The sequence below is a fragment of the Salminus brasiliensis genome, chromosome 2 (genome assembly GCF_030463535.1).
Source record: "Salminus brasiliensis chromosome 2, fSalBra1.hap2, whole genome shotgun sequence".
Lineage (NCBI taxonomy): Eukaryota > Metazoa > Chordata > Actinopteri > Characiformes > Bryconidae > Salminus > Salminus brasiliensis.
Window position 1 is genome coordinate 9240266 of NC_132879.1, and position 27049 is coordinate 9267314.

Consider the following 27049-nt stretch of genomic DNA (forward strand, 5'->3'; position numbering starts at 1 on the left):
GCAGCAGTGGTCATCTAACATCAGCACCTGACCTCAGTGACGTTCTCGTGAGGCTGAATGCAATCAAAAATCTCTCACCGCAATGTTCCAGTCTAAATCCAGCCTAGATGAGTAGAAGCTGTTACTGCAGCAAAGGGGGACAAACTCTCTATAAATACCCTTGCTTTCAGAAGGACTACTGGAGAAGCTGGTGTCCATATACTTTTGGACAGGTGCTGGAGCAAAACCTCTGATTAGTGCCACCTTTACCACTGTAATGTGCGCGTGAACGCTCTCCAACTCCAGCTCTGAGGGATGGAGAGAGAAGTGGGCGGTCCCTCGTGCTGCCCCGCCCTCCACGTGGCCGCAGAAGGGAGGGCGTATTATTAAAGGCAGGCACGAGCCTCAGCGCTGTCAGCAGAGTGCGGGTAGGAAGGGAGAGAGAGGGAGAGAGAGGGGCAGCAGAGCTGGACCATAAGGCTGAGCGGAGGAGATACGACTCTCTGTCTCGCACATACACACACACACACACACACACACACACTCTCACGCGCTCCGGAAGAGGTGAAGCACACGCGCTGAGAAATCTGCGAGAAGGAGATTACTGCTCACCTGCTGCTGCCTCCCGCGAGCTCAAGTGAGTAAATAGATGATGTTGAGTCCTGTAGTTTCTGTTTCAGGTCTTCTTGAGGATGCATGGTCCTGCTGTTCCTCTGTTTGCGCGTGTTTTCAGGTGTCATTTATCTAACAGATCGTAGTTCGTTGTTTTTAAGGATGCATTTTGTGTAATATCTCTGTTTAGATACTTTATTAGATGTATATTGCGTTATGGCTCATATTTAGGGATGCATTCTCACTAAAGCCCTAAATAAGTGCTTTAATAGATGCACAGTGTGTCTTATAGTTCATATGTAGGGGGGTGCTGTGTCTAATTGCCCTGTCAGGGCTTTTTTGAGGATGCATGGTCCTGCAGTTCACATGTTGGTGTGTGTTTTCAGGTGTCATTTATCTAGGAGATGATGGTTCCTTGTGGTTAGGGATGCATTGTGTTTATTAGCCCTGTTTCAGTATTTCTTTAGATGCATAGTGTGTTTTTAAATCATATTTAGGAATTGATCTTGTATAATAATCCTGCTTGTGTACTTTTTTAGATGTAAATTGTGTCTTGTCATTTATATTTAGGGCTGTATTGTGTGTAATAGCCCTGTTTCAGTTCTTATAGTTGATATTCAGGGTTGTATTTTGTCTTATGGCTCATACTCAAGGAGTTTTATAGGTTATTGTGCCTAATATATCTGTTTTCATACTTTATTAGATGTATAGTGTGCCTTATAGTTCATATTTGGGAATTTATTGTGTCTAATAATCCAGCTTGGGTACTTTATTAGATGTAGATTGTTATAATGTTGTATTGGGGGTGTATTGTGTGTAATATCCCTTTTGTCAGTACTTGTCTAGATGCATATTGACTCCTATGTTTACATGTAGGGGTGTATTGTGTGTAATAACCCTGTTTCAGTTCTTTATTAGATGTATATTGTATCTTATAGTTGATATTCAGGGATGTATTTAGTATTATGGCTAATACTCAAGGAGTTTTATAGGGTATTGTCTTGTAGGGTCTAAATTCCCTTTTTTCATTCTTTATTAGATGTATAGTGTGCCTTATAGTTCATATTTGGGAATTTATTGTGTCTAATAATCCAGCTTGGGTACTTTATTAGATGTAGATTGTTATATTTTTTATGTTGGGGGTGTATTGTGTGTAATATTCCTTTTGTCAGTACCTGTCTAGAGATATATTGACTCGTATGTTTATATGTAGGGGTGTATTGTGTGTAACAACCTTACTTTGGAACTTTATTAGATGTGTATTGTATCTTATAGTTGATATTTAAGGATGTATTTTGTCTTATGGCTCATACCCTAGGAGTCATATAGGGTATTGTGTCTAATATCCCTGCTTTCATACTTTATTAGATGAGTATTGTGTTTTAGTTCATATTTGGGGATGTATCATGCCTACAAATCCTGCTAGGGTACTTTAGGAGATTGTGTAGATTAGTATATTGTGTTTTATAATTTATATTTAGGGATGTATGTGTCTAATATCGCAGCATATGTACTTTTATAGATGTATATTGTATCTCATAGTTATTATTTAGAGATGTATTGTGTTTGATAGCCCTGCTTCATTACCTTATTAGATGCATATTGTATCGTATGGTTATATTTAGGGCTGTATGGTGTGTAATAGCCCTGCTTCAGTACCTTATTAGATGCGTATTGTATCATATGGTTATATTTAGGGCTGTATGGTGTGTAATAGCCCTGTTTCAGTTATGTATCAGAAATACACTGTATTTTATAGTTGATATGTAGGGATGTGTTGTTTGTAATAGCCCTGGTTCAGTACCTTATTAGATGTGTATTGTATCTTATGGTTATATTTAGGGCTGTAAGGTGTGCAATAGCCCTGTTTCAGTTCTTTATTAGCTGTATACTGTATTTTATAGTTGATATTTAGAGATGTATTTTGTCTTATAGCTCATACTCAAGGGTTTTTATGGGGTATTATGTCTAATAATCCTGCTTGGGTACTTTATTAGATGTTGTGTTTTTTATATAGTTCATATTTAGCGATGTGTTCTGTCTTACAGTTCATACTCCAGTGTTTTACAGGGATATTGTGTCTAATAACCATGCTGAAGTACTTTTAATAGATGAATATTGTGTGTTGTGGTTAATATAAAGGGGTGTATTGTGTTTTAATGTGTCTCATAATATTGTTTTTACGGAGATATTGTGTCTAATAGCCCTACGAAAGTACTTTGTCCGAGGTGTGTATTGTGTCTTCAGGATCATATCCCAGTATTTTTATGAGCGGTATTGTGTTTTATGACCCATACTCCAATATTTTATGGGGGTAATTTATCCAAAAGCCCTAATGAAGTATTTTATTAGATGAGTATCAGGGGTGAATTGTGTTTTTAAGTGTTGCTTGTGTCCATTCGCTCGTACTAGTGTTTTTTGGGTGTGTACTGTGGCTTATTGCTTGTATTTTAACAGTGCTGTGTCCTACACTAAAAAGGTGGGTTATTTTTGTAAAGGAAATTGATCTGTATAGTATAATGACACCTCAAAGAACCATTTGAATGTTCAGTTGGCTCTTTACCTGGTTAATTGGTTCTTTGCTATGATGGAAAACATCTGTAGATGAACACTGGTTTTATATAGCACCAAAAACAAGTGATATTGTGGATCCAAGTTTCTGCATACCCTTTTGTATCCACACTATATAGAACCATTATTGCTTATTATCAGTATTGTAGGGGTATATTATGTTCTGTGGAATAATGGTATACTACTTCCACATGGTGTTTCATGGCTAATAGGTCACACCTCATTAGTTTTATGGCTATGTATTGTGTCCTGTACATCAGGTTCAGGTTCTAGCTTTATTGCTTAATGGTTTTGGTGGTGTATTGTGTCCTATGCTTCATATTTCAGTGGTGTGTTTTGGCCTATAGATAGTGCTCCACTGTTTTCAGGTGCGTATTGTGTCCTGCACTTCACGCTCGGGTGTTTTTCAGTGCACATGGTTCAGTGCAGTGTTTGAACTACGCTCTGGGAGTGTGCTCTGGCTGTGTAAAAGCAGGTGAGGGACAAGGAGCACATGGGTTCCGGTAATGAGCTCAAACGCCGTGGCTATGCTGAAGCTATGTTGTTGATTAAAGCTGAAAGCTGATGGAGTGGTGAGGGGATGAAGCGAGGATGGATGTGGAGAGATGGGTGAGGAGCAGGGTGCGTGATATGTGAGGGCTTAGAGGTGTTTTATCCTTTTAAGAGTGTTATTTATTGAAAGTGTATTATAGTACATACACAAGAATTGCTGACACCTGATTATGCACACACTGACACTCACTCACTCACACAGACACTCGCTCGATCAGTGAAATGCTCCCACTCTTGTTTAATGCACTGAGAAACTATGACATCTCTATTATGGTCACTATATACAGGTGTACAATTACAGTCTGTAGCTCATCTTTTGCTGCCCAGTTTATCAGCCCATTTATCATTGGTCATTTTCTGACCACAGCCCCAGCAGTGCTGGTCATAATGCTGACTAATGCTAATGCTGGCTAATGCTGCTTCACCAGCGGCCACTAATCTCTCTAGCTCTCACCAATTAATTCCTCAGCTCATAGCGTCCTCCCAGCTTACAAAATTACGTTCCTAAAATGTGACCCTAAGCCTTGCGTTAACGTTTAAAATTGTGCTTTCCCTTTAATGTCCCATTTTGTGGGGATGTTCTTGCAACATAAATAGGTCAAGACAATAAGACAATTTAACGTTCTCAAAACGTTGTCTTTTTAATATTGTGATAACATTCAAAATCCTCATTCTCAGAATGTTTCTATAACGTTGTATTGGAATGTTTCCAGAACATTCCTAATTGTGCTTTCCTTGAATTATCCATTGTTATTGTGGGAATGTTTTATCGGGATGTTCCTTTATGTCCAGTTATGATAACGTTCCCAGAATGTTTTACTTGAACGTTCCCGGCAGTTCACCTCAACCCTGTCTGAAACAACAATTTAACATTCCCAAAATGTTGTCAGAACATTCTCAGAATGTTCCAATAATGCTGCCTTTCTAAATGTTACCTCAACATTAATCTATCTAGTTTTCTTCTCAGAACATTTCTCTTAAGTTATGGGATACTCAAACCTATTTATGACAACCACTGAACAATCTAGGAACGTTGTCATGGAACTTTCTGAGGACATTCAGTATTATGTTTTTAGAACATTTCCTCTGATGTTCCATTTTGGTTGTGTTAACATTGCATTGGAATGTTTCCTCAATGTGAATGTGGCGATTATTTGCAACAGCACTTGCAAATGTTGTATTAGAACATTCTGAAAATGTTCAAAATTGTCTTCATAAAACATTCTTGTAATGTTTCATTGGAACGTTCCTGGAATCAGTAATCCAACAAACTTATTTCTTTTATAGGTCCACCAATAAGTCCAGTTCTCTTAATATCCTCAGAATGTTAAAAATTTTTTTAAAGATTGTGTTTTCAAAACGAAGGTTCTCAAAACATTCCTTTAATGTTTCATTGGATCATTCTCACATGAGAATGTGAATGAGTCCAGTTTAATGTTCTCAGAACGATTCCCAGCAATTTGTCTCAACCCTATCTTGCAACACTTCAACATTCTTGGAACATTGTACGGACATTCAAAATGATGTTCTCAGAACATAATGTTTCACTTATGTTATGGGAATGTTTCTAGAATGTCACCTCAACCCTATTTGTGAAAACAGTTTAACATTCTAGAAATGTTGCCTTGAAACTTTCTGAGAACGTTCAAAATTGTGTCCTCAGAACATGTCCTCTAATGTGGCATTTGGGTTGTGTTCACGTTACAGTAAAATGTTCCCTCGGGTTAGGTGTACAATTACAGACCGAAGCTCGTCTGTTGCTGCACAGTTTATCAGCTCATTCTTTATGAGTCAGTTTCTGAGCACAGGACCACTGTTGTACAGACATTATTGGGCTGGTTGTTCGTTCTCAGCACAGCAGTGACACTGACTTTGTAGTGTTCAGGTTAGTGTATGGTGTTGGGAGAGAGTATTAAGCATTCTGTTAAACACTCACTGGCCACTTTATCAGAAACCCCTTGCTTGTAGCTCCACCTTGCAGGTGTAGCAGTTAGAGACTGAACACCACCCCAACTTTCAGCAGACCTTCTGACCACAGAGCTGCACCTGTCTGGATATTGTTTGGGTGGCCACAGTAAAAGAAGCTAAGGCTATTTTCTGGTCTTTCTCAAGTGGACCAGAAACCAATAGAAGCTGTTGGAATAGCACTTTCAACACTGCTGTACCACCCAACCGTATAAATCACTTATCAGCAGTGTTGGTCATAATGCTGACTAATGCTAATGCAGGCTAATGCTGCTCCACCAGCGGCCACTAATCTCTGTAGCTCTCGCCAATTAATTCCTCAGCTCATAGCGTCCTGCCTCTTGCTGATTCTTGTTTGTCTTGAGAGATGAACTCTCGCGAACACTGCTCAGGGAATGATGCTGATTACGCTTTTCTGATTATTAAACCAACAGGGGTCCAAAACCCTCAAGGCGGGGGCTCCTCAAACTGCTGGACGCCTCATTAACTCACCAGGTAATTATGAAGGTGAATCAGACGGGCTCAATCCTAAAGAAATAATGATGCCAATTTTTTTTTTTAAGTGATGCCCAAATACTTTTTTTAAGTAATGCACTGAATAATAATAATAATAATAAAAATAATAATAATAATATATTAGATGGAGCGCCATCCATCATTCCAGAGAACACAGTTGGGGGCTTTATACCACTCTAGCCCATACCTGGCATTAGGCGAGATGCCAATAGGCTCCAGAAAGTCTTATTCTATTGGCAGTACTTCTCTACAGGGACCAGACAAGCTATGTGTGTGCATTTGTCTATCTGTGTCAGCAATGGGTGCAACTTTAAGTATGCATTCATTTGAAGGGGTGTCCCCCAATATTAAATATTATATAAAAAATATATATAATAATAATAATAATAATATATATATATATATTATTTTATATGTTTATTGGTTTATTTAAATATATATCTTCATTATTGTCCCGTTGTCATGTTTAACATGTATTAAGTCATTGCAAGGTGAAAGAGGGGTTTGTTAACCTGAGGTAACAATGTATATATAATGGATATAGCTTGTCTCTGAAGCTGGAACCCTCTAGATCCTCAGCTGCAATATTTGCTTTCCTTACTCTAATCAAGTGGCATCCAACAGCTTCATCCTCCGGTTGCTGTGAATGTTTTTCCTGGCTTGGCTTCAGATTCAGTTGTTGGACACTGATTATAAAACAGCAGTGAAAGGAGCAGTGATGATGATCAGTGTTATTGTAAAACAAACAAAACTTTTGCCTCCTTCATTAAAAACTGCCAGCAGTAGCAGCTTGTTTGTTTCTTACTGTTGTAACTGTGTAATTCATCTGTGCCACCGTAGAACTGATTCTTTACTAAGCAGTCACTGACCACCTCTGTGCATCAGGGTGATCATGGAGCTTTAAAACAAACAAACCGAAACATTGAAAATAAACCAAATAAAGTTTAACAGGCTGTTAAATGAATGATAAACTTAATAGAAAATAAACAAACAAAAGTAAGTAAGTAAAGAGTTTCACTAAGCACACTGTAAAAGCAAACTGGCCTTTTAAAATTGTGGATTATTTGCATAATTGTGTTTTATTCTGTTGACTATTTGTTGATTGTTTAAGTTTATTTAATATTTAAATATTTATTTAGTTCAGTAAATTCTCAAGACAGCCAGGTTGACCTATATATATATAATAGAAATATTAACAAATTATCATATATTACAATACGGCCCATTTTAGGGTCTCTTTAATTTGCTGTGTCAAAAATATGTAGTGTCAAGACACTGTTATCTATATATATATATATATATATATATATATATATATATGATGAATGGAATATGAATAATGGAAATGTCCCAAAATGCAGTTTTGTAGATGCAAGGTTTTTGGGAGGCAGTGAACCTTTATGTTTATTATTAACATAATATATTTGTTAACTTGTTCAATATTCTGTCATTTCAGTCCATTTCAGTTTGTATTCAGCTTGACTGAGTGTGTATTTGATGAGAAGTAGCTATGCAGTGATGCAGCGTCTGAATATTTTCGGCATGCATACATATATATGCATTTGTGAAGACGGTAATAGCTAATTAATTCTCTCCAGCGGAGGGTCTTTGCTTGGCTGAGCTGATTTGAGCAGTAAGAGCCGCTCCCATGCTGTGTTTCTGGTGATAATGAAGTTTTTGGCATTGCAGTGATAAAAACAACAGCTGAGAGAAATCCCTCAATCAACAAGTGAGTTAGACTGCGACACACACGTCTGTAAGGAACCATCCGAGGACCAATGGCATTGAACAGAGGTGCGGCGCTATGTGGGCTACACCACATGTCGGCTTTCTTTTTTTAAATGTTGCTAAAAGTTTGAGGTGGTGTGTGTTACAGCTCTGCGTTTTAATTTTGATTTGGAGCGTCTGCTAATGGAAGTAGAATGACAGACAACAGGAACAGCTGCAAAGTCTGTGAGACGCATCAGTCATCCCACAGCAAGCATGTGTGTGTGTGTGTGTGTGTGTGTGTGTGTGTGTGTATTTTCAGTACAAAAAATCCTAGCTTTATTGGCTAAGAAAAGAATAGTTAACATCAGCTAGAATAGTTATCATCAAGATAACATCAGAGAGAGGGTCCTTAACATCAGCTAGAGTAGAGAACATCTGGCCAACATTAGCTGGAGTAGTTATTGGCAAACTAACAACATCTAGTGTACTTAACATTTAGCTAACATCAGCTAGAGTAGTTTACATCTAACAAACATCATTTAGTGTACTTAACATCTAGTAGTTAGCATCTTACTAGCACCAGCTAGAGCAGTTCATATCTAGCTGACATCCTTTAGAACTAACATCAGCATATCTATATTATTAAACATCAGCTTGAGTATTTAACATCTAACTAACATCAGCTTAAGTATTTAATATCTAACGAACATCAGCTTGGGTATTTAATATCTAGCTAACATCGGCTAGAGTGGTGAATATCTATCTGACATCAGCTAGAGTAGCTAACATCTAACTAACATCAGCTTGAGTATTTAACATCTAACAAACATCAGCTAGAGTATTTAACATCTAACTAACATCAGCTTGGGTATTTAACATCTAACTTACATTAGCTAGAGTGGTGAATATCTATCTGAAATCAGCTAGAGTAGCTAACATCTAACTAACATCAGCTTGTAAATATCTAACTAACATCAACTAGAGTATTCAACATCTAGCTAACATCAGGTTGAGTAGTTATAGTAGTTAAATATATATTATATATTTATATAAATATATATAAAGATGGACTGAAAGACCTTTTCTGATACTGCTTCTTTCTAGCAAATGTCCTAACACACACACACACACACACACACACACACACAATTGTATTACTTCTTTTTCATATCTATATTATTATCTCTTACTATATGCCAGTAAAGAGGTCTGAGGGTTAATCCGCATTGAGATGCCACTCCGGGACTGCAGGCTGAATTAAGCCTCAGCTCTTCTATTCAACTGAACAAATTAGGCCACAAAACATTAAACTTTATTTCGCCCTTGTGAAAGGAGACTGTACACTCAGCTGCCGCGCTACGTCGTTTCAGTTGAATCGTTGTTGAAAACAGTTGGAGGCGCCGAACACTGTTCACACTCCACAGTCCGCATCCATTAAAGCTGTGACGGGGCTCTGAGAGCAGCTGCCACCAAACCAGTGTTTAGAGCTTTTATTTATTTGCAAGTCGTTAAAAAGAAGATTAAAAGATAACACAGGGAACGTATGTAAAAGATGTCCACTTTGTGATGCAGAAGAAACTGAAACGTAATCATGAGTGTGGTGTTGGACAAAGTAAACAACATCTGCATTTGAGGAAAGATCCAATCGTAATAAAATCTTAATGGAAAATCTTACTTCACTGTTTAGATTTCTAGGTGAGCAAAGGTTGTGCCAATCCCTTTAAAGAAGTACTGTCAATAGAATAGGACTCTCTGGAGCAGATAAGCATGAACCAATTAGCACCATGCCTAATGCCAAGTGTAGTGCAGTGTTTCCGCTGTAAAACGGACCTGGCCCACCATAATAGTACTGCTAACTGTAACTGTAATGCTGAAGCGAAAACATCCTCACGTGACCTGTGCTTCTCCACGCGGACTCAGAGCCTCTACAGCGGATATTTACGATTGCTAACTGCTAACACTAGCGCTTGTTAGAACGGACAGTATTTCTAATTATGTGTAGTCTGTGTTATGAGTCGACAGTGACTAGGCATGATAAGTAGCAAGACTGCAAATGCACCAAGATCTCACTCATGTATGTTATCCCTCCTCATCTCTCCCTGCCGTACACGTGCAACACAAACACACACAAACACACACACACACACACAGATAGATTACATCTCAAAACACGTCTTTCCCATACGTAAGGTAGTAATAAAAAATGCAACAGATGGAGTTAAATAAATTAATTTATGACTGCATTCATCAGCATTTACTTTTGGAGATGGTTGGGAAATGAAGTACCTTTACACTTTGATATTTATTCTTTATTCTCAGGCGGTCTATTGCAGGGGGTACACCCCTTAAAACTGAGGACAAATATGTTTGTGAAGTTGTATTTCATAGTGTTTCAGCTTGAGTTGGTTAATATCTGACATCAGCTAGAGTAGCTAACATCTAACTAACATCAGCTTGGGTAATTAATATCTAACTAACATCAGCTAGAGTAGCTAACATCTAACTAACATCAGCTTGGGTAATTAACATCTAACAAACATCAGCTAGAGTATTTAACATCTAACAAACATCAGCTAGAGTATTTAACATCTAACTAACATCAGCTTGGGTATTTAACATCTAACTTACATTAGCTAGAGTGGTGAATATCTATCTGAAATCAGCTAGAGTAGCTAACATCTAACTAACATCAGCTTGTAAATATCTAACTAACATCAACTAGAGTATTCAACATCAGCTAACATCAGGTAGAGTAGTTATAGTAGTTAAATATATATTATATATTTATATAAATATATATAAAGATGGACTGAAAGACCTTTTCTGATACTGCTTCTTTCTAGCAAATGTCCTAACACACACACACACACACAATTGTATTACTTCTTTTTCATATCTATATTATTATCTCTTACTATATGCCAGTAAAGAGGTCTGAGGGTTAATCCGCATTGAGATGCCACTCCGGGACTGCAGGCTGAATTAAGCCTCAGCTCTTCTATTCAACTGAACAAATTAGGCCACAAAACATTAAACTTTATTTCGCCCTTGTGAAAGGAGACTGTACACTCAGCTGCTGCGCTACGTCGTTTCAGCTGAATCGTTGTTGAAAACAGTTGGAGGCGCCGAACACTGTTCACACTCCACAGTCCGCATCCATTAAAGCTGTGACGGGGCTCTGAGAGCAGCTGCCACCAAACCAGTGTTTAGAGCTTTTATTTATTTGCAAGTCGTTAAAATGAAGATTAAAAGATAACACAGGGAACTTATGTAAAAGATGTCCACTATGTGATGCAGAAGAAACTGAAACGTAATCATGAGTGTGGTGTTGGACAAAGTAAACAACATCTGCATTTGAGGAAAGATCCAATCGTAATAAAATCTTAATGGAAAATCTTACTTCACTGTTTAGATTTCTAGGTGAGCAAAGGTTGTGCCAATCCCTTTAAAGAAGTACTGTCAATAGAATAGGACTCTCTGGAGCAGATAAGCATGAACCAATTAGCACCATGCCTAATGCCAAGTGTAGTGCAGTGTTTCCGCTGTAAAACGGACCTGGCCTACCATAATAGTACTGCTAACTGTAACTGTAATGCTGAAGCGAAAACATCCTCACGTGACCTGTGCTTCTCCACGCGGACTCAGAGCCTCTACAGCGGATATTTACGATTGCTAACTGCTAACACTAGCGCTTGTTAGAACGGACAGTATTTCTAATTATGTGTAGTCTGTGTTATGAGTCGACAGTGACTAGGCATGATAAGTAGCAAGACTGCAAATGCACCAAGATCTCACTCATGTATGTTATCCCTCCTCATCTCTCCCTGCCGTACACGTGCAACACAAACACACACAAACACACACAAACACACACACACACACACAGATAGATTACATCTCAAAACACGTCTTTCCCATACGTAAGGTAGTAATAAAAAATGCAACAGATGGAGTTAAATAAATTAATTTATGACTGCATTCATCAGCATTTACTTTTGGAGATGGTTGGGAAATGAAGTACCTTTACACTTTGATATTTATTCTTTATTCTCAGGCGGTCTATTGCAGGGGGTACACCCCTTAAAACTGAGGACAAATATGTTTGTGAAGTTGTATTTCATAGTGTTTCAGCTTGAGTTGGTTAATATCTGACATCAGCTAGAGTAGCTAACATCTAACTAACATCAGCTTGGGTAATTAATATCTAACTAACATCAGCTAGAGTAGCTAACATCTAACTAACATCAGCTTGGGTAATTAACATCTAACAAACATCAGCTAGAGTATTTAACATCTAACTAACATCAGCTTGAGTATTTAACATCTAACTAACATCAGCTAGAGTATTTAACATCTAACTTACATTAGCTAGAGTGGTGAATATCTATCTGAAATCAGCTAGAGTAGCTAACATCTAACTAACATCAGCTTGTAAATATCTAACTAACATCAACTAGAGTATTCAACATCAGCTAACATCAGGTAGAGTAGTTATAGTAGTTAAATATATATTATATATTTATATAAATATATATAAAGATGGACTGAAAGACCTTTTCTGATACTGCTTCTTTCTAGCAAATGTCCTAACACACACACACACACACAATTGTATTACTTCTTTTTCATATCTATATTATTATCTCTTACTATATGCCAGTAAAGAGGTCTGAGGGTTAATCCGCATTGAGATGCCACTCCGGGACTGCAGGCTGAATTAAGCCTCAGCTCTTCTATTCAACTGAACAAATTAGGCCACAAAACATTAAACTTTATTTCGCCCTTGTGAAAGGAGACTGTACACTCAGCTGCCGCGCTACGTCGTTTCAGCTGAATCGTTGTTGAAAACAGTTGGAGGCGCCGAACACTGTTCACACTCCACAGTCCGCATCCATTAAAGCTGTGACGGGGCTCTGAGAGCAGCTGCCACCAAACCAGTGTTTAGAGCTTTTATTTATTTGCAAGTCGTTAAAATGAAGATTAAAAGATAACACAGGGAACTTATGTAAAAGATGTCCACTATGTGATGCAGAAGAAACTGAAACGTAATCATGAGTGTGGTGTTGGACAAAGTAAACAACATCTGCATTTGAGGAAAGATCCAATCGTAATAAAATCTTAATGGAAAAACTTACTTCACTGTTTAGATTTCTAGGTGAGCAAAGGTTGTGCCAATCCCTTTAAAGAAGTACTGTCAATAGAATAGGACTCTCTGGAGCAGATAAGCATGAACCAATTAGCACCATGCCTAATGCCAAGTGTAGTGCAGTGTTTCCGCTGTAAAACGGACCTGGCCTACCATAATAGTACTGCTAACTGTAACTGTAATGCTGAAGCGAAAACATCCTCACGTGACCTGTGCTTCTCCACGCGGACTCAGAGCCTCTACAGCGGATATTTACGATTGCTAACTGCTAACACTAGCGCTTGTTAGAACGGACAGTATTTCTAATTATGTGTAGTCTGTGTTATGAGTCGACAGTGACTAGGCATGATAAGTAGCAAGACTGCAAATGCACCAAGATCTCACTCATGTATGTTATCCCTCCTCATCTCTCCCTGCCGCACACGTGCAACACAAACACACACAAACACACACAAACACACACACACACACACACACACACAGATAGATTACATCTCAAAACACGTCTTTCCCATACGTAAGGTAGTAATAAAAAATGCAACAGATGGAGTTAAATAAATTCATTTATGACTGCATTCATCAGCATTTACTTTTGGAGATGGTTGGGAAATGAAGTACCTTTACACTTTGATATTTATTCTTTATTCTCAGGTGGTCTATTGCAGGGGGTACACCCCTTAAAACTGAGGACAAATATGTTTGTGAAGTTGTATTTCATAGTGTTTCAGCTTGAGTTGGTTAATATCTGACATCAGCTAGAGTAGCTAACATCTTACTAACATCAGCTTGGGTAATTAATATCTAACTAACATCAGCTAGAGTAGCTAACATCTAACTAACATCAGCTTGGGTAATTAATATCTAACTAACATCAGCTAGAGTAGCTAACATCTAACTAACATCAGCTTGGGTAATTAATATCTAACTAACATCAGCTAGAGTAGCTAACATCTACCTAACATCAGCTAGAGTAGCTAACATCTAACTAACATCAGCTTGGGTAATTAATATCTAACTAACATCAGCTAGAGTAGCTGACGTCTAACTAATATTAGCTTGGGTAATTAATATCCAACTAACATCAGCTAGAATAGCTAACATTTAACTAACATCAGATAGAGTATTTAACATCTAACTAACATCAGATAGAGTATTTAACATCTAACTAACATCAGCTAGAGTAGCTAACATCTACCTAACATCAGCTAGAGTAGCTAACATCTAACTAACATCAGCTTGGGTAATTAATATCTAACTAACATCAGCTAGAGTATTTAACATCTAACTAACATCAGCTTGAGTATTTAACATCTAACGAACATCAGCTTAAGTATTTAACATCTAACTAACATCAGCTTAAGTATTTAACATCTAACTAACATCAACTTGAGTATTTAACATCTAACGAACATCAGCTTAAGTATTTAACATCTAACTAACATCAACTTGAGTATTTAACATCTAACGAACATCAGCTTAAGTATTTAACATCTAACGAACATCAGCTTAAGTATTTAACATCTAACTAACATCAGCTTGAGTTGTTAATATCTGGCTAACATCAGCTAGAGTAGCTAACATCTAACTAACATCAGCTTGAGTATTTAACATCTAACTAACATCAGCTAGAGTATTTAACATCTAACTAACATCAGCTTGAGTATTTAACATCTAACTAACATCAGCTAGAGTGGTGAATATCTATCTGACATCAGCTAGAGTAGCTAACATCTAACTAACATCAGCTAGAGTAGCTAACATCTAACTAACATCAGCTAGAGTAGTTAACATCTAACTAACATTAGCTTGGGTAATTAATATCTAACTAACATCAGCTAGAGTAGCTAACATCTAACTAACATCAGATAGAGTAGTTAACATCTAACTAACATCAGCTAGAGTAGCTAACGTCTAACTAACATTAGCTTGGGTAATTAATATCTAACTAACATCAGCTAGAGTAGCTAACATTTAACTAACATCAGATAGAGTAGTTAACATCTAACTAACATCAGATAGAGTAGTTAACATCTAACTAACATCAGCTTGGGTAATTAATATCTAACTAACATCAGATAGAGTAGTTAACATCTAACTAACATCAGCTTGAGTAATTCATATCTAACTAACATCAGATGCAATATTTAACATCTAACAAACATCGGATAGAGTATTTAACATCTAACTAACTAGCTATTGCAGGGGGTACACCCCTTCCTTTTTTAATGAAGATAAAACTGAGGACAAATATGTTTGTGAAGTTGTATTTCATAGTGTTTCAGCTTGACTTGGTTAATATCTGACATCAGCTAGAGTAGCTAACATCTAACTTACATCAGCTTGGGTAATTAATATCTAACTAACATCAGCTAGAGTAGCTAACATTTAACTAACATCAGATAGAGTAGTTAACATCTAACTAACATCAGATAGAGTAGTTAACATCTAACTAACATCAGCTTGGGTAATTAATATCTAACTAACATCAGATAGAGTAGTTAACATCTAACTAACATCAGCTTGAGTAATTCATATCTAACTAACATCAGATGCAATATTTAACATCTAACAAACATCGGATAGAGTATTTAACATCTAACTAACTAGCTATTGCAGGGGGTACACCCCTTCCTTTTTTAATGAAGATAAAACTGAGGACAAATATGTTTGTGAAGTTGTATTTCATAGTGTTTCAGCTTGACTTGGTTAATATCTGACATCAGCTAGAGTAGCTAACATCTAACTTACATCAGCTTGGGTAATTAATATCTAACTAACATCAGCTAGAGTAGCTAACATCTAACTAACATCAGCTAGAGTAGCTAACATCTAACTAACATCAGCTTGGGTAATTAACATCTAACTAACATCAGCTTGGGTATTTAACATGCAACTAACATCAGATAGAGTAGTTAACATCTAACTAACATCAGCTAGAGTAGCTAACGTCTAACTGACATCAGTTAGAGTAGTTTATATATAAACAGGCTAAAGACGGACTGAAATACCTTATATGTTTATTATGAAGTCAAATATATTTGTGAAGTTGTATTTCATAGTGTTTCTTTTTTTCATGTACATCATAAAAGTTTCACAGAAAGGTTGATTAAATGGGCGGAGTTCTGGAGCCAATAAGACAAAGGTTTTAAGCTTTGATCTAGTAAAAGTGTTGAGTCTGAATGAAAGCATTTTGTGTTGATTAATGCAAAATAGCTAATTTCTTGCCTATTTAAAGAGACCTTTCATGTTGCATAACACACTATTGATATAGTTGTTTAAAAACATATCAAAGCATGATTTATCTGATTACTCGATTAATCTATGAAAAAATCGACAGAATACTCTGTATCAAAAGTATTCAATAGTTGCAGCCCTATATAGAACTATAGAACTGTGTTGCATAATTCCACAGGGTTTGGGGTTGTGGGTTTACTCCGGTCACTGTCTGTAAGGAGTTTGCCGTGTTCTCCCAGTGTCCCAGTGTGGATTTCCTCTGGGTACTCTGGTTTCCTTACACTTCCTAAAGCATACATGGTACACTCTGCTGAAGAACCATAAGGAACCGTGCTTGTAATAGAGATGTTTGAGGGTGAAGAACCCTATATCTTATATCTTGTGGAGTCCCACAGGGTCCTATTTTGGGGCCTGTGAAACTGATATTAATTAGGCCAGTAATGTAGTGGGCTCTACAACTAAAGGGCCTAAGGGCCTAAGGAACCAAAAGTGTAGGTGAAGTGTAGGTGGTACCCTGTGATGGACCGGTGTCCTGTCCTTCTTGCCTTGTGCTCAATAATTCAGGGTACCCATCACAAGCTCGACCTGGAAGAAAATGTATAGCCGGACGTATAGAAATCATTACAGTCTTAATTTGGACGAGTGCGTCCACACCGGGTGTGTTTAATGAATTTTAAGCAGTCAGTGTTCCGCTCATATGAGTCCATCTGATGGTGTTTCTATTTCTCGTGTGTCATTAATCCGCGTCCAGCCATCAGTGACCTTCTGAACAGTGGAGTGTGTTTAATTAAAGGAGCTCGGAGGGTCGGACACAATAACTGAGAATCGATATAGCATACAGAGTGGCCTTTAATGCACAGTGGCCTTTAATGCACTCTCTCTCTCTCTCTCTCTCTCTCTCCCTCTCTCTCCCTCCCTCACACTTTCAGTTCAGTTTAGTTCAGCAGGTTTTAATCTTCACCTCAGTTCTGAACACAATCAGGAGAAAAGCAGAAGATCAGAATAAACGTCGGAACAGAACTGATGTTTTTTACAAGATGATTAATAACAACAAACAGAGAAACACACACACACACACATACACACACACACACTCCTCTACATCAGAGCAGCTGTTCCAGTCCTTGTTAAAAACCTTGTTATTTACTTTATTTTCCTTTAACACTCTCTCTCTCTCTCTCTCTCTCTCTCTGTATTTCTCTCTCTCTCTCTCTCTCTCTCTCTCTCTCTCTGTATTTCTCTCTCTCTCTCTCTCTCTCTCTCTCTCTCTCTCTCTCTCTGTATTTCTCTCTCTCTCTCTCTCTCTCTCTCTCTCTCTCTCTGTATTTCTCTCTCTCTCTCTCTCTGTATTTCTCTCTCTCTCTCTCTCTCTCTCTGTATTTCTCTCTCTCTCTCTCTCTCTCTCTCTCTCTCTCTCTCTGTATTTCTCTCTCTCTCTCTCTCTCTGTATTTCTCTCTCTCTCTCTCTCTCTCTCTCTCTGTATTTCTCTCTCTCTCTCTCTCTCTCTCTCTGTATTTCTCTCTCTCTCTCTCTCTCTCTCTCTCTCTGTATTTCTCTCTCTCTCTCTCTGTATTTCTCTCTCTCTCTCTCTCTCTCTCTCTCTCTCTCTGTATCTCTCTCTCTCTCTCTCTCGTACTCTTGAATTAGGTGACAGACGGACACTCGTACATGCACTGTACACACACAAATACTTCTTGGTCAATCTAAACTGGCAGCCGCAAGAACCGTGTGGCACAGTCAGCTGACTATGACGCTGTCCGGACCCTCTCTAGACTGGTGAAATCCAGGCTTTTGATTGGTTGTAATTATTAGTGTATTATTAGTGTAAGTGCATGTCTGATTTGGAGACTTTTAAAGTGGTGTGGTGCTGTGGGGAGGCGGTGTGCTGGGTGTCAGATGGTGAGCTCTGTTTTATGCCTGAATTTTATTGATGGAAATCAGCGTTTCTTCTTGTTTATTTTTTTATTGGGTTTTGTTTCATCGTCGTTATTTATTGTTCATTTTAAATTCTTGTTTGTTTATGTGCTGCTTGATGGCTGGGATGGCCTGCAGTGACTTTTGCATGCTGTAGTGCCCTCGGAGGGGTGCAATAAAGTGTTGATAAAAAATAAAAAAGTCTCTCTCTCTCTCTCTCTCTCTCTCTCTCTCTCTCTCTCTCTTTCTCTCATGCTTACTTTCTTTTTCTTCTTTATCTGTATGTTCTTGTTTCTCCTCTCTCTCTTTTCTTATAGCTCTCCTCTTTTTCTCTCCCCCTCCCTCCCTTCTCTCAGTCTCTCTCTCTCTTTCCTGTTTGTTTCTCTTTCTCTCCTGTCTCTCCCTCACTCCCTCCTTATCTCTTGACTCTCTCCAGACTCTCTCTCCTTCTTTACCTCTGAAGGTTTTACCCTCCTCTCTCTCTCTCTCTCTCTCTCTCTCTCTCTCTCTCTCTCTCTCTCTCTCTCTGCATGTCTCTCGCCCTCTCATTTATTTTTTCTCTATCCCCCATCTCCATCTGTATGTCTCTCTCTCCCTCTCTGTCGTTCTTGCATCATCTGGGAGCAGATGTACACACAGATGAAGACGTATTCAGTGTAAATGTGTGTGTGTGTGTGTGTGTGTGTTCTCAGTAAAAGCTCCATTTACACTCAGATTAGTGCTGTGGCTGCTTTAAATGCTTTATATAGGTTTCAGCCTCTCTCTATCTCTCTCTCTCTCTCTCTCTCTCGTACTCTTGAATTAGGTGACAGACGGACACTCGTACATGCACTGTACACACACAAATACACGCAGACACACTCTTCAAAAAATATTATTTGTTTATTATGTAATCCAGCAAGCTGTGAGTACACCAACCTTAGTACACACTATACCAGTCAGCACACGCATACACACACACACACTTCTCTCTTCTCCACACCCACCCACTCTACTTAACACTACAGAGACATAGGACCCCATGCATCTCTCTCTGTACATCTGTGGATCATCCGCTCTGTCTTTTCCAAGTTGTTTGCATCAAGGCATGGTTCACACTAGAGACGGAAGGATCCATCAGGAAGATATACAGATATACATCCTCCACAGACTACAAAGCTTCTTTTTTTAATTCATCCATTTATTTCTTTTTTACTCAAAATTCTCTGTCATGTCTCTTATTGTCCTCATGTTCTCAGTTTTGAAAAATGTCAGTGTTCATTTTTTTTTTTAATTTTAATTAAATGTACATTTTTTTATTATTATTATTTTGTACTGTATTTACTATTTTTTGTCATATTCTCTCACTTTTCTCTCACTCCATTTTTATTTTGTTATATATTATAATATATCCCCTATTTATGAGGCTGTTTTTATTTTGGAGTGGACACCCTTTGTTGTTTGTTAGTTATGTATTTTTTTTTATTCAATGTGAAGTACATATAAATACAACTGGAAATTGCAAAGTGCCTTTATTAAAAAATAGATTGTAAAATTGCTTTAAACTAAATAAAACTTAAGTAAAAATATATATATATATATTTTAATAAAATATAAATGATAAGGTCCTACACCTGACAGTTCAGATTGCTGTGGCGGTTCATGATCCGATCTGCAACACTTCTGTTATCAGCTGCCAAGATCCTACACCCAACAGTGAAGGTTACACTAACCTTCCCTTCACCCATACACTAATCACCCACTGCATGGCAAGCTCTTCACGGGGGCCTTTGTCGGTGTTGCGCTGAATTACTGAAAGCCTGCAACACTTCTGAAAGGCCCAACAGTGAAGTCTGGCGTCTCAGGCCGACTCCCTTCCAGGCTCACTTCATGGGATTTCACAGGATTACTCACACCCTTGGTAATGTTGTGTTAGGATAATGGGTAACACTTCCTCTGAACCCAGTGTATCCAGTAGCTTTCTAAGCCACTAAGGCCACCTGCTTAGATTTGGTCTAAAATGGTTGTAGACCACGTTGATTTCTAAGAGACAAGTGGCAATCACTGGGGTCCAAGCACTGTGGACCAAAGAAGCACAAGTAATGCATAATGTTTTTAGACTGACCTTATTCATAATAGATGCAGCATCTCAAAAGGCCTTTTTTAGGCATGACTGGAATTTGCAGAGTTCTTGAAGCCTCAGAATGCGGCAGACCTTTCATGTTGAAATCATAAAAGTTTTCTCCAGGGAGCGACGCCACCGGACCCCGCTACAGGGGACTGCTTTCTAAGCTTGTCACATTTTTCAGTGCTCATGAGTTTTCATGTCTGCTTCTAATAAATGTGACAGGCCTGTCGAGAGGCGCCGTGTTTGGCTTTTTGTGTCTCTTTAAGCAACACCAGTTCCCCTGGCCTGAGACAAAAAGGCCAACATTAAAACCCCAGCTGTTATCATGTGGAACACATTACTGGCTTTTCAGTGTCTGGTGTCGTGATAAAAGGCAGAACATTGTCCACTGAGAGATGCCTCTAATCCTATTAATGAGGGTGCCTTTGTGATGGGAATGGACAGTCCTACTGTATTTGGACAAAGTCCCCAGACCATGATCTACAAAAAGGTTCAAATTAATAACAAATTATTAGGGTTTAGGATTGTGGATTTTGGAGTGTGGTTTGAGTTGAGGTGAAAGTTTTAGGCTAGTTGTTGTTAACAGATAAGATACGAGATAAGATAAGATAAGATAATCCTTTATTAGTCCCACAGCAAAGCAGCAAAGGGATAGCAAGACACTCAGATGCAAAAACGTAGATAAATTACCACTATATACACACTATTAATAATAGAAGTAAACAAAACAATAATATTATTTACATATTATTTACAGATAATTGCAATGATGTAGAAAACCTTCTTCTCCAACATTTCTTCTGAAATCAAGAATGTTAGTAGGCATTTTCCAACCTTTGCTGCAGTAACAGCCTCTACTCTACTGGGAAGGCTTTACACAAGTTGTTGGAACATTGCTGTGGGGTGGATTTAATTGCATTCAGCCACAAGAAAGCATCAGTGAGGTCAATCTCTTACATTGGATGATCAGTTCTTCCACTTCAACTCAACTCAACCCAACTTTGTTGGATGGAGCTCCATCATTCCAGAGAATGCAGCTCCACTGCTTCAATGCTAGGAGGCTTTATTCCCCCCCAGCCCTCGCTTGGCATTGGGGATGGTGAGCTGCAGGCTTATGTGTGGTCCTTTTCTTTGGAGATTATACAAGTTGTTTGTGTTGAACAGTGGTGTCTGGATACTTTCGGACAGTGTAAGTTGAGTTCAGTAATCAACACTGATTGAAATTAGATGAAATTGCTTCTCCATAGCTTTTCCTTTGGCATTTGTCTCCTCCACTTTCTTACAGGCTCACAGAGGAGCAGCTGCAGACATTTCTAGAAACAGCCTCCGGATGAGTTCCTTATTTCATGGACAGTGATTTTTAGCCAGTCTCTAAAGTCAAGACTTATTCAGTGTTTTTAGGGAAAGTCCAGCAACAAACTGTTTACACCTCTCAACAAGAGTGGTCAGCTGTAGGATTAAAAAAAAGTGCATCTGAGTAGTTGTGCACCTTTTGCCCTGAAGGATTCTTCAGGACTCTGACCTTCAGACCTGAGCTTTAGTAGATGAACAGGGTAAATGAGAGCTGCATAATCTGATAACTTCTTCCACCATCTCTTTAAAGAGATTAGGACACGTTTTGAAACATTCAGCAAAAGGTTCCTGGTGGTTTGCAAACTCTCTGCTCAGTTAGAGAGCTGGAAAGAAGTTCATACTCAGCCCTGGTTAATGGGAAACCTATTACCCATTAGTGATGTTGGACAAGGCTGCTAGCTGGTGTTCCATCACTGATGTAGCGATGTTGGACAAGGCCGGTAACCGCTGTCCCATAACTGAGGCAGCGATGTTGGACGAGGCCAGTAGCCGCTGTGCCATAACTGAGGCAGCAATGTTGGACAAGGCTACTAGCTGCTGTGCTGTCACTGATGTAGCGATGTTGGACAAGGCTGCTAGCTGCTGTGCTATAACTAAGGCAGCGATGTTGGACAAGGCTGCTAGCTGCTGTGCTGTCACTGATGTAGCGATGTTGGACAAGGCTGCTAGCTGCTGTGCTGTCACTGATGTAGCGATGTTGGACAAGGCTGCTAGCTGCTGTGCTATAACTAAGGCAGCGATGTTGGACAAGGCTGCTAGCTGGTATTCTATCACTGAGGCAGCGATGTTGGACAAGGCTGCTAGCTGCTGTGCTGTCACTGATGTAGCGATGTTGGACAAGACTGCTAGCCAGTGTGCCATCACAGAGGTAGCTAGTTAGCTACCTGATTTAGCTGATTAAACGGTCCTCTCAACAGTCATTGTAAATGTGTAGAAACAATCTAAACAAATAACGCTACTCTTTACTCTGTTGGGTTTTGGATGCTGCATTTGTGAATGCTGTCTTTTGGTCCTCAAGCCAATGTGGCAATGTGGGAGCATGGATTTGGGGTGTGGAGATTCTGGAGGAGCATCAAGGGGATGCGGGTTGTGTTTGTTTTGCTGTTAAGTTCAAATATCAGCAGAAGTTCTCCAGCTTTTAGGTTATGACAGCATCACTTTAGTCAGCCCCACAAAGTCAGGCAGATGTGGTCTTCAAAAGTTTGTAGACATTCGCTTACTCAGCATTTCTTCTGAAATCAAGGGTATTAAGAGAACGTTTGTAGCCTCCTTTACTGCTGTAACAGCTTCTAATCTTCTGAGAAGACTTTACACTAGATGATGGAGGATTTGATTGCATTCAGCCCCACAAGAGTATCAGGACGTCAGTTACTTTTGGTCGATTGGTTCTGCCACTCTAACTCATCCAAAAGGTATTGGATGGAACTCCATCACTCCAGAGATCACAGATGGGGGGGACTTTATGTCTGCCAGATCGTCCTGTTCTTTAGGCACAAAGTTTCTATGCTGTTCTAGCTGTGTGTGCACAACTGAACGCTTGTGTCAGCAATAGGTGCACTTTAAAGTAGCTGAAGTGTTCTGGATACTTTTGAACACCGTGTACCTCTTTTCTGAAGTTGTTCTAACCTTCAGACTTTAGGAAGTGAACTGTGGCAGATGGGAGCGGCATAATCCCCTAATAATCTCCCACCATCTCTTTACGTTGCGGCAGTGTCTGCTCCGAACTCGTCTGACGCATTGTCTCCCCTCCATCCTAATGGGGCCTGTGTGGTTTAAGCTAGCGGTTTTCCAACCGCCTGAGGCCAGGAACACACTGCCCTCACTTCTCTAGGCCCGACAAAGCCAGGCAGATGTGGTGCCGCCTCTTTGTCTTCCTTTCTTCCACAAGGCTTTCATTTGTCTTTACTTCCATTTGACTTTGTTTCCCTGCAAAACTGACAAAAGCACGCTTGTTCATTCTCTCCTTCAAAAAAAAACCCCAAAAACGTGGTGAATAGAGGTTATTGTTTGCTTGCAAATCCAGAGGTTTGCCTCCAAATGCAGATTTGTTTTGCTTTTGTCTTCTTGTCTCATTCTTTGTCTTTTGTGTCCTCTTTTGCTATTGTTAATTCTCTCTGTACTGGTGAAACAACGCTGGCGGCTGCATCAGTTGTATTATACAACATGCACATCACCAAACAATGACTGCTTTCTAAATATTAACGTCCGCTTCTTCTGCAGCGATCAAGCGTCTGAGAAGTCTTCTTCTCTGAACCTGGAGTCTGTTTGCTCCCGTGGGGGAAGAGTTTGACAGACGGTGTCAGAAAGAGCAGAACCTGAAAAAGTAGCAGAAACGCGCCGGTAAGAAAGTGCAGAAATACCACTTTTAGAACAAGGAGGTGGGGGAAAATAATAGATCGCAAACCAATCGCACCTGCTCCTGTCATGTCGTGTTGTCAGCATGTCAGTCTGAATGCATGAGGATGAACCGTCTCTCTGTTTTTAGACTCGTCAGCTTGGGAATTATTCGCTGTAATGATGATTTACCCATCAGTCTGCTGTAATCACACGGCAGCGCAAAAACACCAAACTGTGTTTCAGCTTTGCTGGAGCGTTTTTCTCTTTTACTCACGCCGAAATTAAACCATGCTTTAGAATTGACATCATTTAAAGCATTTATTGAGGATTCTTTCGTTCTTTGGCGTAAATAGTAAGCATGTGACTTTGGTTGGGGTGGAAAATACTCAGATGTTGTTTAACAAGCCTATTTACCACCCTGTTACTTTGCCTCAGAATGGAAGGCACTGTTTGTCCGTTTAAGGACGATTCCTGGAAAGAAAACATTAGCACATTAATGTGCTTTTACCGAGGCAGTAATCTTGGACAAGGCTGCTAGCCGATGTGCTATAACTGAGGCAGCGATGTTGGACGAGAGCACTAGCCAGTGTGCTATTACTGAGATAGTTTAGCTTAGCTGATACAAACCTACAGTCCTTTCAACGTCATTGTAAATTTGTAGAAACAGAAAAAACAAATAATGCTCATTACCTTGATAATGCGGATGCATGGATTTGGGGTGCAGCGATTCTGGAGATTCTGCAGTTAAGTTCAGATATCAGCAGCAGTTCTCTTGGGAACTATTCGCTATAATGATGATTAACCCCTCAGTCTGATGTAATCATACAGCAGTGCAAAAACACCCAACTGTGTTTCAGTTGTAATTGTTCCCAAGTCTGACCGGATAGTGTTGCTGTCCTCTTACTGTGTCCTCTCAGTGTGATTTCCAGTTAGCAAGCTGAAAAGATTGTCGCTGGTTAGCTTTTAGCCTTGCCCCCAACTCACCTCCCCAGGTTTATTTTCTGTTGATGTGTGTTTAGGTCCAGTTTGCTTCTGACAAGGTAGTCTAATTTGTGGGAGGGAGGGAGGGAATGGACGCTGCAGGAAAGAGACAGCATAACTGTTAGCTTTTAGCCTAGCATGGATCCCTGTTCACTCCCCAGTTTTCACTTTGTTGCATGCTGAGGAGTTCCCTCTGCGAAATGCGTCCTCCACATTTAACCCATCTGGTAGTGAACACACACTCACACACACACATGTGTTAGGGGCAGTGAGTACACACACACACCCAGAGCGGTGGGCAGCCAACTCCAGCACCCGGGGAGCAGAGAGGGTAAAGGGCTTTGCTCAAGGGCCCAACAGTGGCAGCTTGCTGAGCCCGGGAATCGAACCCACAACCCTGTTATCGATATCCCGGTGCTCTAACCGCTGAGCCACCACTGCCCCAAGCGCATGTTGGTAATCAGCTACAGCAAACCTACGGATTGGATGTGGATCAGAACCTTAGAAGCTGATAACTGATAAGTTCCAGGATCAGCCTCTTATCCCGAGTCACTGGGTCAGATCCGGAGATTCCTATTTTTTTACTGTATACTGTATGTGTGTATATTAATCTTTTGACTACATTTATCTTCTCCTCTGCAAGTGCAGGTCTAATGTTAGCTAGCCTAAAAATATTAGAATATTAGGTGCACCAGAATTTTACTGCTATATTAGATGACCATTTAAAGGAGCATTATGCAAGAATTAGTATTTTTGCTCCTGGGCTCCCCCTACACTCTCCTGGAGTGTAATTCATTTTTACTACACTGCTGTAAATACAAATCACACTTTAACCGTCACTGAAAATTAAAGAAGCATGTGGACTTAGGCGTTAAAGTAACACTACAGGATTTTACACTAATATGACCTAAGTTACGTAGCATTACACAGTTTTGGGGAGAGGTCTTGTGCAGCTCCACCAAAGTGCAACACTGCAGTAGCAGCGCTCGTGCCCCAAGTGGCAATGACAGAGACGCCATTCTCCCTATTACAGTCAGTGTACCATCAGCATGATTCAGAAGCTGCTATTTTACAGTGGAATTGCTACCTAATGCTGCTTTCAGGTGGAACAAAAATGTCCTCAGCCCTTTTGTGGACACCACACATGTCTGTCTCTAGCTCTAACACAATTCATTTGCATGTAGCTGACTGACACATTGTATATTATGTAAATTCTGTAGTGTGTGCTAAACTTGCTCTCACTCTTTGGCTGGTGCTGTGTGTGATTACTTTGGCTGGAGGCCACCCTGACTGCTCCGTGGCAGAAGACAACATGTGTTAAACGCATTTCAGCCTACACACACACACGCACACATACACACATACACACACACACACACACACACACACACACACCACTTACTCATCTTTCCTAGCCCGAGGGCTTAGTTTCCCTATGGACGCAGCAAAGCACAAATCTCCCCCGACAACCATCTGGACTGAACTTCAGCCACAGCCATCCCATAATATTAATTCACAGACACACACAGGCACACACACACTTCACATTGTATTCTGGCTTTCAGACATTTTATAATTTTTATGCTTTGGGAACGAGAAGTGTGTAGTATTTTTAAATGGCTGTAGAACAGAAATCTCTCTAACACACACACACACACACACACACACTTTCTCTATAAATATTGACCACCTCAGAACCGCTTATCCTGTACATCATTAATGATGAACACACACACACACACACACACACACTTAAAGCAGCTAGACCATCTCTTTCACCTACCAACATCTATACAGCTTAATAGAGAGAGAGAATGAGAGAGAGAGAGAGAGAGAGAGAGAGAGAGAGAGAGACAGACAGAGTAGGACAGTGAGAGACTGAGTAGGACTTTTTTTTAAATGTATTACATCAAAGCCAAGAAAAACCCACCCACCCTCTGTTAACCCCCCCCCTCCCCCCCCAAAAAAAAAAAAACAAACAAAAAAAGCAACTCTTTACACACAAACAGACAAATCATCACCAACCAGAGAGAGAAATGAGAGAGAGGAATAAAAGAAGGTAGAAAGAGAA

General features: G+C 39.5%; 1 protein-coding gene across 2 annotated transcripts in view; it reads left to right on the forward strand.

Moving 5' to 3' along the window:
- Positions 1 to 411: 411 nt before the first annotated feature.
- The window catches only part of LOC140550341 (CMP-N-acetylneuraminate-beta-galactosamide-alpha-2,3-sialyltransferase 1-like), an 82414-nt gene continuing 55776 nt past the window's right edge, over positions 412 to 27049 (forward strand). The window contains exons 1-2 of one of the 2 annotated variants that reach the window (XM_072674287.1): positions 412 to 616; positions 6114 to 6174. The gene's annotated coding sequence lies outside the window, so the exon portion shown is untranslated. The remainder of the gene's footprint in view (positions 617 to 6113; positions 6175 to 27049) is intronic. The other variant, XM_072674288.1, reaches the window with a different exon arrangement.